Raw genomic sequence first — 15,698 nt, forward strand, 5'->3', positions numbered from 1 at the left:
CTTATCCAGCTCGGGAATGACTGTGGATGATCCCCTCCACTCATGTTCTCTGCATTTCCCCCATTCCCGGGATGCAAAACCCCCGTCGCTCTCAGGGGATGCTTTGCAGATGCTTTTTTCGCTGATCGCGCTCTTTTAGAGACCGGCCATCCGACACCGCTGCGCGGGGCAATCCCGGGGAAGGGATCCGCGCCGGGTTTTCCCTCACACCGCGTGCTCCCGGTGCCGTCCGAGACCTGCCGTGCGGGGCGCGTGGATCAGGACAAACTCCACTCCGGGTTTTCCCCCGCGCCGTGTCCGCGTGGGACCCGCGGCCGCGCTGCTGAGGGACAGGGGGAGCGCGTGGATCAGGTCAGGTTCCACTCCGTGTTTTCCCTCTCTCCGCTCCCAGTGCCGTGTGCGGGACTCTCTTGGCTTGGCTCTGGCTCCAGTCCATGTTTTCCCTCTCTCGCGCCCGGTGCCGTGTACGGGACCCTCGTGGCTCGGCTCCGGCTCCAGTCCGTGTTTCCGCGCTCTCCGCGCCGCGCGGGACCCGCGGTGCCGCTGGGGGGTGTCCCGGCGTCCCCGCTCGCTCCGGCCGCGGCGCCTCCTTTTGTTCGCCTCCTCGCCGCCCGTACCGAGCGCGCGAGTCCCGCAGCGGATGCCCGCCTGGGATTCCCCCTGGAAATCGGTGGTGGCCGCTCCTAAAGTTGCGTTTAGTCAACGCCCGCGGATGGAGAAGGAGCTCGGGGTAGCTCCTGTTCCCCCTCGAGGCTCTCGAGGACGAAGCAGGCGCTGCTTGGGAGGTGAGGAGGCGCCTTGGGGAGCTCAGGGCGCTGCGGGGGGGTTCTTTCCATAGGGAGGTTTTCTCGCAGGGCAGAAGGCTCAGCCCGAGGTGTGCTTCGTACTGGGTTTGTGAGCGCGTGAGATAAGGGGAGGAGGGTTGCGTTTGTCTTGTCCTGACACGGGGTGCTTGGTCTCTGCTCGGGCTGGGAGAGCTGGACTTGCTCAGTTTGGGGAAGAGAAAGGGTGTAGGGAGACCTTGGAGCAGCTTCCAGTATGGAAAAGGGCTCCGTTGGGACCCGGGAGCAGCTTCCAGTACAGAAAGGGGCTCCAGGAAAGCTGGGGAGGGGGTTTTGATCAGGAAGGACAGGGATGGGATGAGGGGATGGTTTTAACCTGAAAGAGGGGAGGTGGAGATGAGATCTTAGGAAAAAATGTTTTCCTGTGTGGGTGGCCCAGGTTGCCCAGAGCAGTGGTGGCTGCCCCATCCCTGGAGGTCTTCAAGGCCAGGTTGGATAGGGCTTTGGGCAGCCTGATCCAGTGGGAGGTGTCCCTGCCCATGGCAGGGGGTGGGACTGGATGGGCTTTGAGGTCCCTTCCAATCCAAACTGTTGTGGGATGCCCTGGATGGGGTTTGGAGCCCCCTGATCCAATGGGAGGTGTCTCTGCCCGTGGCAGGGAGTGGAACTGGATGGGCTTTAAGGGCCCTTCCAGCCTAAACCATTCCTGATTGTGTGATAAAATGGAATGCCTTTGAAGTACTGATCATCGTGCGGTGTGTGGTGTAACTGTTGTTTTAGCAGTGTTTAATTGAATCATGTGGTAAGATAGCCAGGCTTGCCCGGCCACTCGGTGTTCCAAGGAAGAGACTGGCTTTGCTTTGTTTTGCCTTGGGATTTAAGCTTCTCTGGAGTAGAGGTGCTCAGGGGTGATTTAGTAGGCAACAAGTACGGTTGGACTTGACGATCTCAAAGGTCTTTTTGAACTTAATGAATCTGTGATTCTTTGTTTCTATGATTCTACGTGGCTTTGCTGAGCATGGGGTGCTGTGTGCCATGTGGGGCTGCTGGGGTTGTGTGTGGAGGGAGTTGGCAGCTACAGAGAGGCTTTGCTTATTGATTTTTAATTTAACATTAGGCATAAAGTAGAGAAAAGTTCAGAGTATAAATCCAGTGAAGAAAGATGGGGAAAAAGTTTTTAGCAGGGCCTGTAGCCGTAGGACAAGGGGTAATGGTTTTAAACTAAAAGAAGAGAGGTTTAGGCTAGATAGTAGGAAGAAATTTTTCACGCTGAGGGTGGTGAAACACCGGCACAGGTTGCCCAGCCAGATGGTGGATGCCTCATCTCTGGAAACTTTCAAAGTCAGGTTGAATGGGGCTCTGAGCAACCTGATCTGGTTGAAGGTGTCTCTGCTCACTGCAGGGGGATTGGACTGGATGACCTTCATTATCCTTTCCAACTCAAACCATTCTCTGTTTCTGTAATTCTGTGATGTGTGGGTTCAGGTGCTTCACCAATATGTTTCTTCTGGGAACTCAATTTAAAGTAAACTGGATGTAAAACCCTGCAGCCGCACACTATTCCAATGTGAAGCCGTTAATCTTAAGGCAATTAGTTCCAGACGTGCAGCCAGCCCTCTGTTTCTGTCAGTTTTTGTTCTTACAGGCAATCACATTTTTGAATCCTTATGCCTAGTGACTATCACAAGGCAGACGTTTTGGATGCTTACAGTGAGTGGAGAATTGTGTGGGAGCCGCAGTGAAAAGCTTTTATTTGTTTTTCCAACCCTGTAATTTAGTAGTGTTTAAACTATTTTATAAAGATCTCTGGGAGCAGTGAAAGGTGGGTTGGAGGCCAGAGCACTCGAGTGCTTATTGTGCTCTGGCAGGCTGGGTTCTTGGCAGGCGGTTCTCCAAATGTTATTTGATCACGTTGCCTGATGGAATTGTCTGGATTACACTATCCATCCCTCCTCCAGGCTCTTGGAGAGGGATGCACCAGTGAGGGGAGTTCAATAGAGTGTGTTCAGACGCAAACTGCATGTGTTCACTTTAAGTATGTTTCCAGAGAAAGGCGGTTAAGAATGTGTCTTGTTTTGCGGTTAGGATTTATGAATTGAGGCAAGGGCTGACGTAATCCATCCTACCACTTCCTTTGTGTGTGTTTTATGTTGATAGGGCTTTGTTTTCCTTTAAATAGTGAGGGCTGTTTCCTAAATACTTTTCTATTTCCTTTACACTGTGGCCTTCAGTGTAAGTAGACAGCTTGTTCAAGTAGTGTGTGATTATGCCACTTCGAGGAAATGGTTCCGTCCTTTTGTCACTGAGGTTCAGTGGATTGCTTGTATGCTAAGTGGATGAGACTTTAATTTTAATTAACATAATGATATGTACAGCTGTTCTGTCAGAATGCATCAACTGCCTTTGCAATATTAGTACAGGATGTGGAGAATCTCTTGGTGTGTATCTCAGCCCCTTTTTTGCTTTTATTTATGTAGAGATGACAAGATGGGGCTTTTGTTTCCTGATATGAGTGGTTTATAACTCATCTATGATAGCGCTTTGTTTTGCTTTCTATGTGGGCAAAAGAAAATAAGCTATTTATTATTAAACTAATCCTAACCCTCCTTGGGTTTTTTTTGGGGGGGGAGGGGGTTATGCTGCTTATTGTTTTGCTTAAGAGTAATCAGAAGGAATCCCTCCCTTCCTGATTTCACAGGATCAGTGGTATATGTTTTCCTTTTCTTTTTTCCCTGGTGCACTGTGAATGAGTTCCTGCTGTAGTGATTGACCTGTGTGTAGGGAAAGCCCTGAAAGCTCTCTATCTGGAAAAAAACCAAACTGCTTTTCGAGTGTCGCAGCAACACCACTGCTGTTTGGCGCCTAAGGTCATCTTCATACTGCTGAAATATTCATTTAACAGACTGAATTTCAGCAAGTGAAAAATACACAGATCTCTCCAAACTCAGCAGAGTTACTTCAGCATCAACTGCAAGAACTGCTTGATATCCAGCTCATAGTCTGAAAATCCCATATTGAGAGACTACGTTAACTCTGTGGTAGCATATTATATGGTTGATGTTTATAGAGAGAAGAAGCTATCCTTCCAATAATTTCTGCTTCATCTTGGCAATGGGGTCCTGCAGATTTTTAGGAAAAGATGGTCTTTTGCAGAGATGTGTTGTGTTCTCTAATGGCTGTGCAGCTTCATAGAGCTGGCCCTGAATGCTCAGTGTGCCTATGTTACTCTTTTCCTCCTTCTGGGATGTTTTCAAGTGATACAAAGATTGTGCTGATACTGTGTATGCTGGATTAGGTGTAGAAGACTGAAAATCAGTATTTCTGTAGTTTTGTTGATCCATACCGATAACAGGGTAGTTCACTTGAGGTCTGCATACTGGTAAAAAAAAAAAAAAAAAACCAATTGCAAAGGCAGAGCGTAGAAATATGTGTTGACGTTATCATGAAATGCTGTTTTGGCCAAATGATTTTGAAGTTAAGGCTGTTTGTGTGCAGCATTAGCCTGGGCTCTGACAGATGAATGGATTAGAAGGTGGTGACTGGAGTTGTTCCAGTCTCTGGCTGTTGGCCTTTCCGTCTGGTGGCTCTTCTTACCCTGGTCCTTGAAGAAGGACTGTCTAAACCATGAGTTGATGCTGGTGTCAAGCAGACATGTTTAGTTAAACAAATCCTAATTCTGCTTTAGGGATGCAGTCGTTTTAGGGGACTTTTCTGTAGCCAAGCGATTCAGAAAACTGTGTAGAACAGTTTTTCTAGGCATTAGGAAGCAGAAATTCCGTATAGCCTGTGTTTGTCGATGGAAATGCTCAGCACTGTCAGCTTTGTAAGGACTCCAAAGTCTCAAAGCCAGGGTGGCTTTGGCTGCTTCACTGGAACGGTCACTCACTGATGTGGTTGGGTTACTCACCAGCCTTGTGTGTTGGTGTTATTAATTTCAGTGAGCTGTGATGTCTCTGCTGAGATGCCTGCTTCTTGCTTCAAATATATTCTTTTCTTTTGAACCTTGTGTATTTAAAATATAAGATGGAGCTCAGTAAATGACTTATAAGAACACTTAGTAGCTGTATTTTGCATTTTAAGGGTAAATAAGAGAAATGGAGTCTTAGGCTAGAAAGCACCTGATATGCTGATGTGAATGTCTAACATTGATAATCAGCTGCATGAATCTTTAAACAAGGTTTTCCAGTCTTTTTTGCAGAACACCGAGCATCGATTCAGAAATAGGTCTGTCCAAGAGGCAGCAAAAGTGCTTTTGGTGTGTGAGGGGAGGGAGGTTCTGCCAGTCTCCAGATCTCAGGCATCCCTGAGCCACACATAGTGCTGGTATAAGAGTTCAGTACAATGGAGATTCTCAACTGAGATAGGCAGGCCTTTGTCTGGAGTGATTTATTGCTCAGTAACATGTAGATTCACGCTCAAATATTTTCTAATATGTGTAAAATGAGATGATTGTAGAAGGGGCATTTTAGGGAAGAAGGGCTGTGCTAGGAAAACTGGGATGGTGATTGGCATAGCTCACAATGCCACATCAGCTGGACCTCGTGTAGCCTTGCTCCTTGATGAACTCTTGCTCATGTTGGTGTGTATTTCTCACAGAACAAATGTCTCTATTATGAAAGAAAACAAAAGCCTGTAGAGATGTAACACTGTGAATGAAGCAATAAAGGATAGGGCCCCTGGAAAACTTCCTACATGCTTCATGAAAAACATCACGAAGCGTCTTTGAAAAGATCAGAGGGAAATCTGTTTTTTTACTTCAACTTTCTTGACAGAGGTGAAATTCTTTCCAGAAGAATGGGCAAAAATAATATTTATTCCAGAGTTTGCCTGGGGTAGTGGTTTGTGTTCTGACCTTTGGATACAAAGTGAGAACAAATAGTGTTGAAGAATGTAAATGATTAAAACAAGCTGGCCTGCTCTAGGAAACCTTTTTTGTGAAGTTTTGCCAAGAAAAGGTCTTGGTGGTTGGATGAACATTTTACTACTGGAATAAACAGTATTTGATTGTGATACATAGATTTTTCTTATAACCCCACAGGGGTTTTTTTGGATGTAATGATGGGTTTGGAATTCAGGTTTTCTCTCATGTTAGCAAAGGCACAGAAGCAATGATGACTGTAAATTTATCATTTAGCAACGTAGCTGTACACCTGCTCTTGTGAAGGAACGACAGATTTTGAAAGTGAGCTTGCTTTGATTAGGCTTCTGAAAAGGGATATCATTTTCATGCAAGATGCTGATACAGTGTGAAATAACGAATCTAGAATGCATTAATATTGCTTCCTGAAAGTTAGATACTTGCACGTTTTTTCTGCCTCTTTCTTTTTTACTGAACTGACTTTGAAGAGCTTAGGAATAGGTAAATGTTTATTGAAGCCAACCAGCTTTGGTATAGATACATCGCTGCTTCTGTGACACCAATTTAGTACATGTAATAAACTTTGGTTTAGGTGCTAATTTGTATTTTCTTAAAACTAGCAATAAGGAAATGTTTTGTCTTTAACAATTTTTTTTCATTGTGCATTTGTAGATATCAAAATGACTTGTTTTTCAGATAAAGCTGAATTTTTGCTAATAGACAATCAGTATTTCAGCAGCATCTGGAGTCTGATAGGTTTTTATTCTGTTTAGATATTTACAACTAAAAGCATTTAGTAGTTTGAACATTATTGTCAGGTTTTGCATAGTAATCTTCTTTTAGAAGATCAGGGTCTCTGTTTTGATTGGAGGCAATGCAGGGAGTTTAGATTTACACTGGGCGTTTTAATCCTTCATTCTTTAATTGCTGTTCTTGTTCATCACGCTAGTAAAATGATCACAGTAAAAGTTCTAAATCCCAAGCCCAACATCACTTTAGGTTCTCTGCTGAGGAAGTTTCAGCCTGTTAATCCAATCTGTCCACAAAATCAACATACTGACCCGAACCAGGACTGACAGGTTACTTGCTTTGCCAGTTCATAGCCCTTTTGTTCTGCCAACGGCTTCTCACCCGATGTATTGCTTGGAAAACCATAGAGACCCAGCAGAGAGCAGGAGGTGTTTCAACCCAAGCTGAGGTTGGACCTGGGAACTTAATTTGTACTTTTTCATGTTGTGAAGTTTCTTTGGGTTTAGTTAGTGGTTGATGGCTAGAAGTGGCCTCAGCAGGTAGTTAAATTGCAATACAATATGGAAATGACTGAGCCATAATATGAGTCAATACAATTTGAGTACTTAAGGTTGGAGACTTTTTAAAGAAGTTTGACATAGTGATGGATCCCTGTAGAATTTATTCTTCCAAGCAGTCAAAACATAATCTGTTTGCTCCATTTCCTATTAAAATACAACAAAGGAGACAAAAATCAGATTCCTCTGTCCTGATAATAAAGCTATTTCTTTGAGAGCAGAGCTGGGGATGGATTTCTCTTTTTATACAGCAATTCCTGCTTATTAATTTTGCATGCTCTTAGGTCATCCTGTGTGCTGGTGTGTAGGAGGGTATGTGAGGAAGAAGACATCTGACTGGTGTGTTTAAATTAGGCTATTTGTAATTGGCATAAAGGTGGAGACCTGGCCCGTGCTTGTAGTTGAGACCCGTATAAAAGAGTTAAGAGCAGCCCAAGGTTATTAGATCATTTGGAGACTGATTACCCTTTCACAGTGTAATAAAGTAATTATGAATAGTGTATGAAAATTGGTTGCAGTCTGTTTCAACATTATGACTGCCTGTCTTTAAAAGCAATTGCATTGTCCTCTTTTGTGTGGATCTTATAATTTGCATATTCAAAGCCTGTTAGATATTTGCCACTTCCAGCTGTAAATGCTAAGTAGCATTTAAAAAAACAAATTATGCCATCTGTTTGTATAGGTTTTCTGTGAGGTTTTTCAGTTCCTGGTAATATTTCACCTTGAGTCTGTTCTCTTACAATAGTGCACACCGCTGTTGCTAAGGGAACTTGAAGCACGTTCTGGTCTAAATTGAAAGAATTCTTTCATGAATGGGTGTAGTAATCGCAACTGAGCAGGGCTGTTGCAACTTTATCTGTTTGTGGGGTAGTCTCGTGCAGCCCTGATGTAAGAAAAGGTTCTGTTTGGAAAGAAGCAGTCATGGAGCTGTTTTTTTTAACTGGGTAGCATGTGATGATGTGCTCCAGTGCAGGGGCAATACCGCTGTGAATTAGGATTAAAAAAACCCTTTATTTTTAAGTTTTAGCCTAACTTGTCTTTGTGCACAAATGAGATCTGTTGCCGTGAGGGATCCAGTTTGTGACTAAATTATGATTAATGTAAAAGCTGAGTATAGCTGTGATCTCTATCACAACTAGAAACAGCTTACCTTAGAATTGCTTTACCTGTGCTTCCTTTAGACATCCCCTCCCTGCTGGAAGGATGATTTAGCTGCTTGCCAGGGAGTTGCTGCTTCTGTGGAATTTAGCAGCATCCCTGGGTCCAAGTACCATGCTGAGTTTTCCTCCAGCAGAGTGGTAATGAGGCTGGGCAGATGCAAGCAGTACCTTCCTGTGTCACCATGCTTTTGTCTGCTGACACTTGGGAGCCAGAGGCTGCATTGGATCGACTGATTGTCTGAGGTTTGCCCTGGAAAGATGTGCAAACTCCATGTAGTTGGTAAAAGCAGTCCCTGTGGATTTTTGAAGCATGGAGCCAGGAATAAAATTAGACTGAGGCTGACAATGTACATGCTGAATTTCAGGGTTTGCTGATGTATGAAGTTACATTTTGGGGTAGTGTTGTATTGAATCCATGCTTCTGGCTGAGTTGTTTTCTTCCGAGGACACGCTGTGGTATCTGAGATGCCAAAGGTAAACATAGCGATCTTGTTCTGTTACATTCCCATGTTCAACAGTGGTTTAGGATTTCAGGAGCACTGCATGGTTTCTGACAGCAAAATCTTTGCTCTGTTCACATCTCGGCTCATTTCAAGTATAGAGAATTGATGTTGGAGATCATTTTTAAGCTTTGTATCTCAGGTTAATAAAACTCTGAGGTCATTCCTGGCTCTGAAGCCAGTGCTTTGATGTGTAGCATGCAGGTGATGGGGATCTCGGGAGGGAACTGGGAGAGGCTGCCAGCCTTGGCTGCAGCGTGCTGTGGGCGCTGCTGGGGGTGAGGGGTTGCCAGAGCCCTCTGAGTGCTGTGGGGTGGCTGGGTTCAGGGCAAAGCCCTCTGGCATGGCCAGGGTGGAAGCTTAGCATTGTGTGGGTAGGACAGCATCTCTGGATGGGCTTTATTGAAGTGATGTGAACAGACTAGTGCAATGCTGTGACATTAAGCTGAACTGATATGTTAGGTTTTTATGATATGATTTTTTTGTAGTTGAGAAATCCAGTCCTTACCAGGCTGAATACCTTGGTTTTGCTGCTGCAAGATAAGAGTACACGACGCAGAAGGCTGCCCTTTCTGTGTGCCTACATCTTTATTGCGGTTCCTAAAGATGCTGGTGCTGCTGGAAGACCCACTGGAAATATTAAACCGAGCAATGAGATTCTGCAGTGTGATTTTTTTTTGCATCGCTGTCATGGATATCTCAGAATTCAAGGAGACTCCAGCCAGGCCAGGCGTTCTTCATAAACACTGCTGTTGTTTTCCTCCAAATTTACTTTTAAATGCAGTTTGAACATGTGAAATGCAGCAGTAGCTTAAGGTTTTTTTGAGTTTGCTTCCATGAAGGGTTCTGAAGTATATTAACAGTTTTCTTAAGCAGATGAACAAATGATTGAGTCCTGTAGATGATGATTTGGATAAATGATGAATAATAGCAACTTTCCCTGTGATTCTCTTTTGGACATGTTTAAAACCTTCCAGCCTCAATTGTGTATGTGGCTTCTTCAGTTTAGTTCTGTTTTGAAGTGTAGGTGTTTTTATATGACAAAAACAGTGGGGGTGTGTTAGTTTTCTTCCGGATTTGGAATTTTTTGCCTTTTTTTTTTTTTTTTGTGTGTAGAATAGTTTTTGTGTTTTTTTTCTTTTGCTTGGAGCTCTTCCTATAGTTGTTGCTTTGTTTTGGGGTGGCGTGGGGTTTTTTGTGGGAGTTTTGGTTTGGTGTGTGTGTAGCTTTCTTAAACTTTAGGCATTATCAATGAAGGTATAGCCATTTGCAAACGCGTGGACAAAGAAATAATACACAAGCATTAGAGAAAAATTATGAGAAGGTTTTCATTTTGCTCTTGGGCTGAGAGCGTGATAGATATCCTTTTATAGGAGTTTATATTCTTGCTTGGCCCTGTCAATGCATTTGATACTAAAATGCTATATGTAAAAAATATATTTCATGTTTTGAATAAAAAAAATAGTTTGATACTTGTTTTGAAATGTAACTTACACTGAAGTTCACTCTGGTTCACAGGCCAGGTCACAATTCAGCTCGTTAAGAATGAGTCAACAGTAATAAGTCTCTCCATAGCTGTGTGTTATCTCATGGGAGAGGCGGCAGGTCTGCAGGAGAAAACAGACTGACCCCAGGGTGTTGGGTAGGTTTAATGAGGTCCCAGTTGTTTGGGTATCTGGCGCTTGGTGAATTTTTTTCTGTAGTATTTTCTAAGTATCTCTTAAGTCATCTCCTGATTAAGTCAGTGTTGGAGGACAAACTTGTGACACGAGATCCTCCTGAACTCCTGCTTGTTCAGTTCTTGGATGCTTGCGTGCAGTAAGTGGCAAACTTCATAGAGGAAAATCTTCAAAGGTACGCTTTTACAAGTAAAACTTCATTGCAGCCTGTTTATTATGGTGTAATTTGTTTTGCTGGTTTTGGTTGCTAAAGAATTACCATGGTTTTATTTGAAAGGATGAGGGAACTATGGTAATCCTAGTTTATATTATTGTGGGAATAAAGGTCTTAAGACATTCCTTGGTGAGAGATAGATAAAACACTGCCCCAAACAGTTTATGGTGTTCTGCTTCACTTAATGTCTTGTCCTCTATAGACTGCAAACAGGTTCAGTAATATTTTAACGATGTTTCAGAGCTGTTCCTGGTGTCTGACCTTAAAGCTTTACCTTGAAAATAGAGTAAGGAATTTCATACTGCTTCATTTAGGAAAATAACATCCATTTTGAAGGCGTTTTCAGTGTGATATGTGGCTGGTGTGGTCTCACTTTACATGTGATGGGTTATTAGCATGTAATTATGAAAGTGATTTTCCTTAATTTCTTACTTAATGTGCTTATTGTTCACTTTAGGTGTTTCGAGTCTCTTATTTTCGTGAGGATGTATCATTTGCTACCCAGAGAATGGGTTGTGATAGATTTAAGGAGGGCAAAGCACAAGCACTGTGGCAAAAGTTGGATTTTTGTGACCCTCTGCCATCTCCCAATTTGCTATCAGTGGCAAATAATGCGATGCGGTGTATTGTAATGTGAGTAAGGCCACTACGTTTCATGTGTGGCTTAATAATCGCTTGCATCCGTTATTCTGTGCTTAAGGGCTTATGGTCTAATTTTGCAACTTTGTTCTCAGCAGCTTACAAGATCAGACCTAAATACATTAATAGAACTGTATTGCCTCATTCTCTTACATGAGATTCCACTCCTTTGGTTCTACAATACTTAAGAATCTCTACTAAGAGCACTGGAAGGAGAAATTATATTAACATCTGAAGTGTGACCAGAGTCAGAATTTATTTCATGCAGTGTAAAATACCTCCTCTCCCTTTGGAGTAGCAGCAAACCAATCGTTTGGAGCATTTCTTCATGTTTTCTTCCCCTTCTCGTGACAGGCTCAGGCTGTTACCCCGTCCCTTTCATCGTGATTCATGGACAGTGCCCAACAGATGGTGGATCTGATGCCTCCTATAGCAGAGAGTCTGCTGTTTGAGTCATGATGCGTGGTGGTGGAATGCTGAACGCATGAGACCTAGGAACAGGTCCTTTCTTCAAAAATAGGGCTTCAGGCCTAATAAGGAATTTGCTTGTTTACTGCCCAAGAGCAGTAAAGAATGTGATTTTTTTTCCTGTTATCTTTGATACTATCTAAGTTTATTTTTAAAAGAAAACTCACTGACTTTGTGAAAAGTGAATCAGACTTAAGGGAAAAAATACAGAAGTACGGTGAGAAGTCCTACTGGATACCCTGGAGCAAATGAGAGATCTGGGATTCATGTGTGGTGTGGAAACTGGCATGAGCAGGGTGTAGGCAAGTTCCTGGGCTGTTTAACCTGCTCTAAATACAGCTCTGTTTGCCTATGTGAATGTGCTGAGAACTTCCTAATGTTGCAGGTGGTTGGAGCTGCAGGAACTGTGTGGAACTGCTGTTCCCTGGTTCTGATTTGCCTGGGTGGAATGAGCTCTGTGATGGTTTATTGTAGCAAGCACAGTAGATACAGATGAATGGATGCTGCTTTGTAGCAATAAGTTTCTGCTGGGCAGAAAAATAACATAACCTGAAAGTTGTAAAATTTTTAGTTATTGAGTCACAATGAATTTGTTTTTAATGCAGTCTGTAGTTGTAAGAGATCCTCCTGATAACCACTGCCTTGGAGTAGAGGAAACTTAAGGCTTTGGAACACTAAGGAAAAGCAGGTTTGGAAGTCAGCCAACCCTTAGAGTGTCCTGCTTGTGTGAATTTTGATGTTTGAGTATAATTCAAATAAGCTTATTGCTTATTTGTCTTAAATTAAAACATAAAGGCTGATGTGTCAGTAGGGAATTCTTGTTCTCACTCTTGGAGATTCGTATTATGTACAGTGCATGGGTGATTGTATCTGGTTTGGTTGTATTGGGATAGCTGTAGTCCAAGTTACTTGGTGGTGCTGGAGCAAGTGTTACTGCTTCCCTCGCTTGCATGGGATAATCTAAAAATGGCTATAGACAATGGGTTTTTGTTTGTGTATCTGTTCTGCTTCATGATCCTATGTATTAAGATAACCTGTATCTTCTAATTTTCTTTGGTATTTGTCAAGAAAAACAGATCTGTGGGATTTGTGTGGTTTCTCCCTTGTGTTTAACAACTTCTGACACGGAAAGATGGAATATTTCTTAATTACCTGTTCCCTGCCATTTGTTACCTGACACATTCACTCTTGGTGGTATGGGAGTAAGATGGCCCTTTCAGATTAAAATGAAATTAAGTATTGCAATGGCACAATATCACATGTTGAGCAAGGCACTCTCCTTAATTCTGGGTGGTGATGCTAGTCCCTGCTCTTTGAAGAGCCAAGAAAATAACATCGGGGATTTTGGATAGAAACAGATTTTGCTGTGATCTACTGGCATGCATAACCAGTGTCAATTTTCTTTCATGTTTTTTTTTTTTTGTAAAGTGGTAGAGATGGAGTTGAGAGGAGGAGGTAGGGGTGGAGACAGATTATTGCAGGTCTGCCAGGGTCTGAGTGTGACCTCGGACAAGTTGGATGTATTCACAGATAGCTAAAAGACCGCTCCATTTGGGGGATGAAAATATGTGGTTATTGACAGCTTTGGCTTGCTGTCATAGAATCATAGAATAGTTTGGGTTGGAAGGCACCTTAATGATCATCCAGTTCCAACAGCCCTGCCATGCGCAGGGACATCTTCCACTGGATCAGGGGCTCCAAGCCCCATCCAACCTGGCCTTGAACACCTGCAGGGATGGGGCAGCCACAGCACCCCTAGGCAATCTGTTCCAGTGCCTCCCCACTCTCCTAGTGAAGAAATTCTTCCCTATGTCTAGTCACTTCAGGTCATACAAGAGCTCACAGGATCCCTTGAAATATAGACCCTCTTAACGAATACCTTTTAAAGTGTTTTGAAGTCATTATCAAGAATATAGAAGGATACTGAGCTGTTGCATAGGTTTACTGCAGCTAACAAACTTAAACAGCATACCTGTGTCAGAACTTTGTGTGCTTGCACTTATTCGTTCTTGCATATGGTGTTGTTTGCTCTTTGAATAATATTCCTGCTGCTGCTAGCAGAAGCTGCTTGCGAAGCTGAAGAGCAGCAATCAAAGGTCAAGCTGCCACCAGTGAGGTTTTACTTCTTTAAATACTGAGTATGTGGTACCATTTTTGGTGAATGCAGTAAAGGAAGCGAGGTATAATTTAATACATTTAATTTGTTAAGCGTTATGATGAATATGCTGGCCATTTGCTGTACGTGGTCCATAATACAGGGATCAAGCCTGCATTTCACATGTGAATAAGCACACTTAATCTCGTGATTGCAACTGTGCTGCTATACTGGGAAAAGGCTTTGTAGGGAAGACAGTTCTGACGTCTGCTCTGTCATTAACCACAATAAACTGTTCCTCGGAGAAAATGAGACCAATGTCTAAAATTAAAGATTGTTTTGCTAGGCAGAAATATAATTTTTCCTGATGCTTGTGTAAAAAGTGTTTTAAGACAGTGGACAACAGAAATTCTGTCCTATTAATCTGTTGCTCATTCTGATAACATTTTGCCATGTTTTCCCCCTTTATTGCAGGACTAAAAGAGAGCACAGTTTTTGTTTCTGCTGTTGTGGGATTCTATGGAATGCTTTAGCAGCATAGCTTTCGTTAGTCTTGTGGATGGTCTCTGCAGCTCTCAGGAGGCTGCTTTCTGTAGAGAGAAATTGCTTTAATTATAGTGGAGATGTCTGGTTAGTCAGCTCGTCAGAGGAGCCCACCCTGCAGTTACTCTTCCATTTTGAGTAGTTCAAACATGCAGACAGTGGTAGGGAGCTAAAGAAAACTGTTAATATGGCTCCAGACCAGAGTTTTTGCCTTTGCTGCTCAGAAGGGTTTTCCAAAAATAACCTGATCTAGTTTTCGTCTGGGTGATTTAAGTGAAGGTAGTTTGGAGGCTTTCTAGAAGATAAAAGGATTGCAAGAGGGCGGCTGAGTGTTCAACCATTTAAAAATGCAACATCCCATGGGGAAAAGTACAGCTATAGATAGGAACGTACAGAGAAAGACAGTCTAGTAGGTATTTGTGGACATGTTGCAGAAATGGAGGTACCAAAGTAAAACTCAGAATGGAAATTGGAATTAGTTCTGAGAAAGTGTCATTTATTTGTTGATGCGTGTCTGGTCAGTGATGGTGATGATGGAACGGTTGCCTCTGCCTTTGATTTAGGTTCTCCACCCTAATCTCACTTTCTCTCCTCTGTGTTTTGTTGGCTGAAAAATCCAGTTCTGGCTTGATGTGGCTAAGTAAAGCACAGTAGTTGTGCCTGATGAAAGTCAAACTGTTCAGAATAGTCTGCTGTATATCATAACAAATTCTTGTTGAACTTTTCTCTGTTTTAAATGTTGTTAAGCAACCTTATAATGCAGATGTTTTCTAGGCTCCAAATGACATTAAATTCCCTGGATAATAGTCTTGTTACAATAGCAGCTCTTTACGGGTCCCGTGGGCCTTTTCTCCCCTAACAGCCTTTTAAAGTGAGGGAGCTGTGTGGCATTATATGGACATTTTAAAAAGTCCTATGTGTTTTTTTAATGGTGTTATGGGACAACTGCTTTACATTACTCAGGCCTAAATTGCAGCAATCATTTACATTAGCCTGAATGACTTCAGAGAAAATGTAGTAAATACATGGCTTTCTATTTGCTGTCTGTTGATTGTTGTTTGTTCCCATATGTTATGACTGTGGAGGCCATTAAAGCAGCACTTAAAATAACTGGAGGAGCATCCTTGTTTAGTAGGCTATATCAGTGTAGTAGGCTGGGGGTTGAGGTTTTGTTCTCTGGCATATGTCTGTGACATGGTTGCTCTCAGGTTTTGAAGCTTTAACCTGGCCACTTGGCCCTAGGACCTCTTGATTTTTGAGAGAGGGGAAAGGAGCAGAGGGTTTTAGAGGGGCCATCTCCAGTGTTTTATGTGTCAGAGCATGGTAAGTGAGCGTTGAACCCTCCAGCTGGTGACCACTCCTAGCAAAATGAGTGTGCAGGCAGCTCCAGTGTTCCTGCTGTTCTTCACATCCCTCACCAACCAGTAACAGCATGAGCAGGAAGTCTAGCAGA

General features: G+C 43.0%; 1 protein-coding gene across 4 annotated transcripts in view; it reads left to right on the forward strand.

Annotated features, from left to right (window-relative positions):
• The window catches only part of RERE (arginine-glutamic acid dipeptide repeats), a 232,565-nt gene that overhangs the window by 53,885 nt on the left and 162,982 nt on the right, over positions 1-15,698 (forward strand). The window contains exon 1 of one of the 4 annotated variants that reach the window (XM_054085459.1): positions 565-785. The exons of the other annotated variants lie outside the window; for them this stretch is intronic. The gene's annotated coding sequence lies outside the window, so the exon portion shown is untranslated. Of the gene's footprint in view, positions 1-564; positions 786-15,698 lie in introns of those variants that run through there. 4 annotated transcript variants of the gene reach the window in all.

Source organism: Cuculus canorus, chromosome 21 (genome assembly GCF_017976375.1).
Source record: "Cuculus canorus isolate bCucCan1 chromosome 21, bCucCan1.pri, whole genome shotgun sequence".
Classification (NCBI taxonomy): Eukaryota; Metazoa; Chordata; class Aves; order Cuculiformes; family Cuculidae; genus Cuculus; species Cuculus canorus.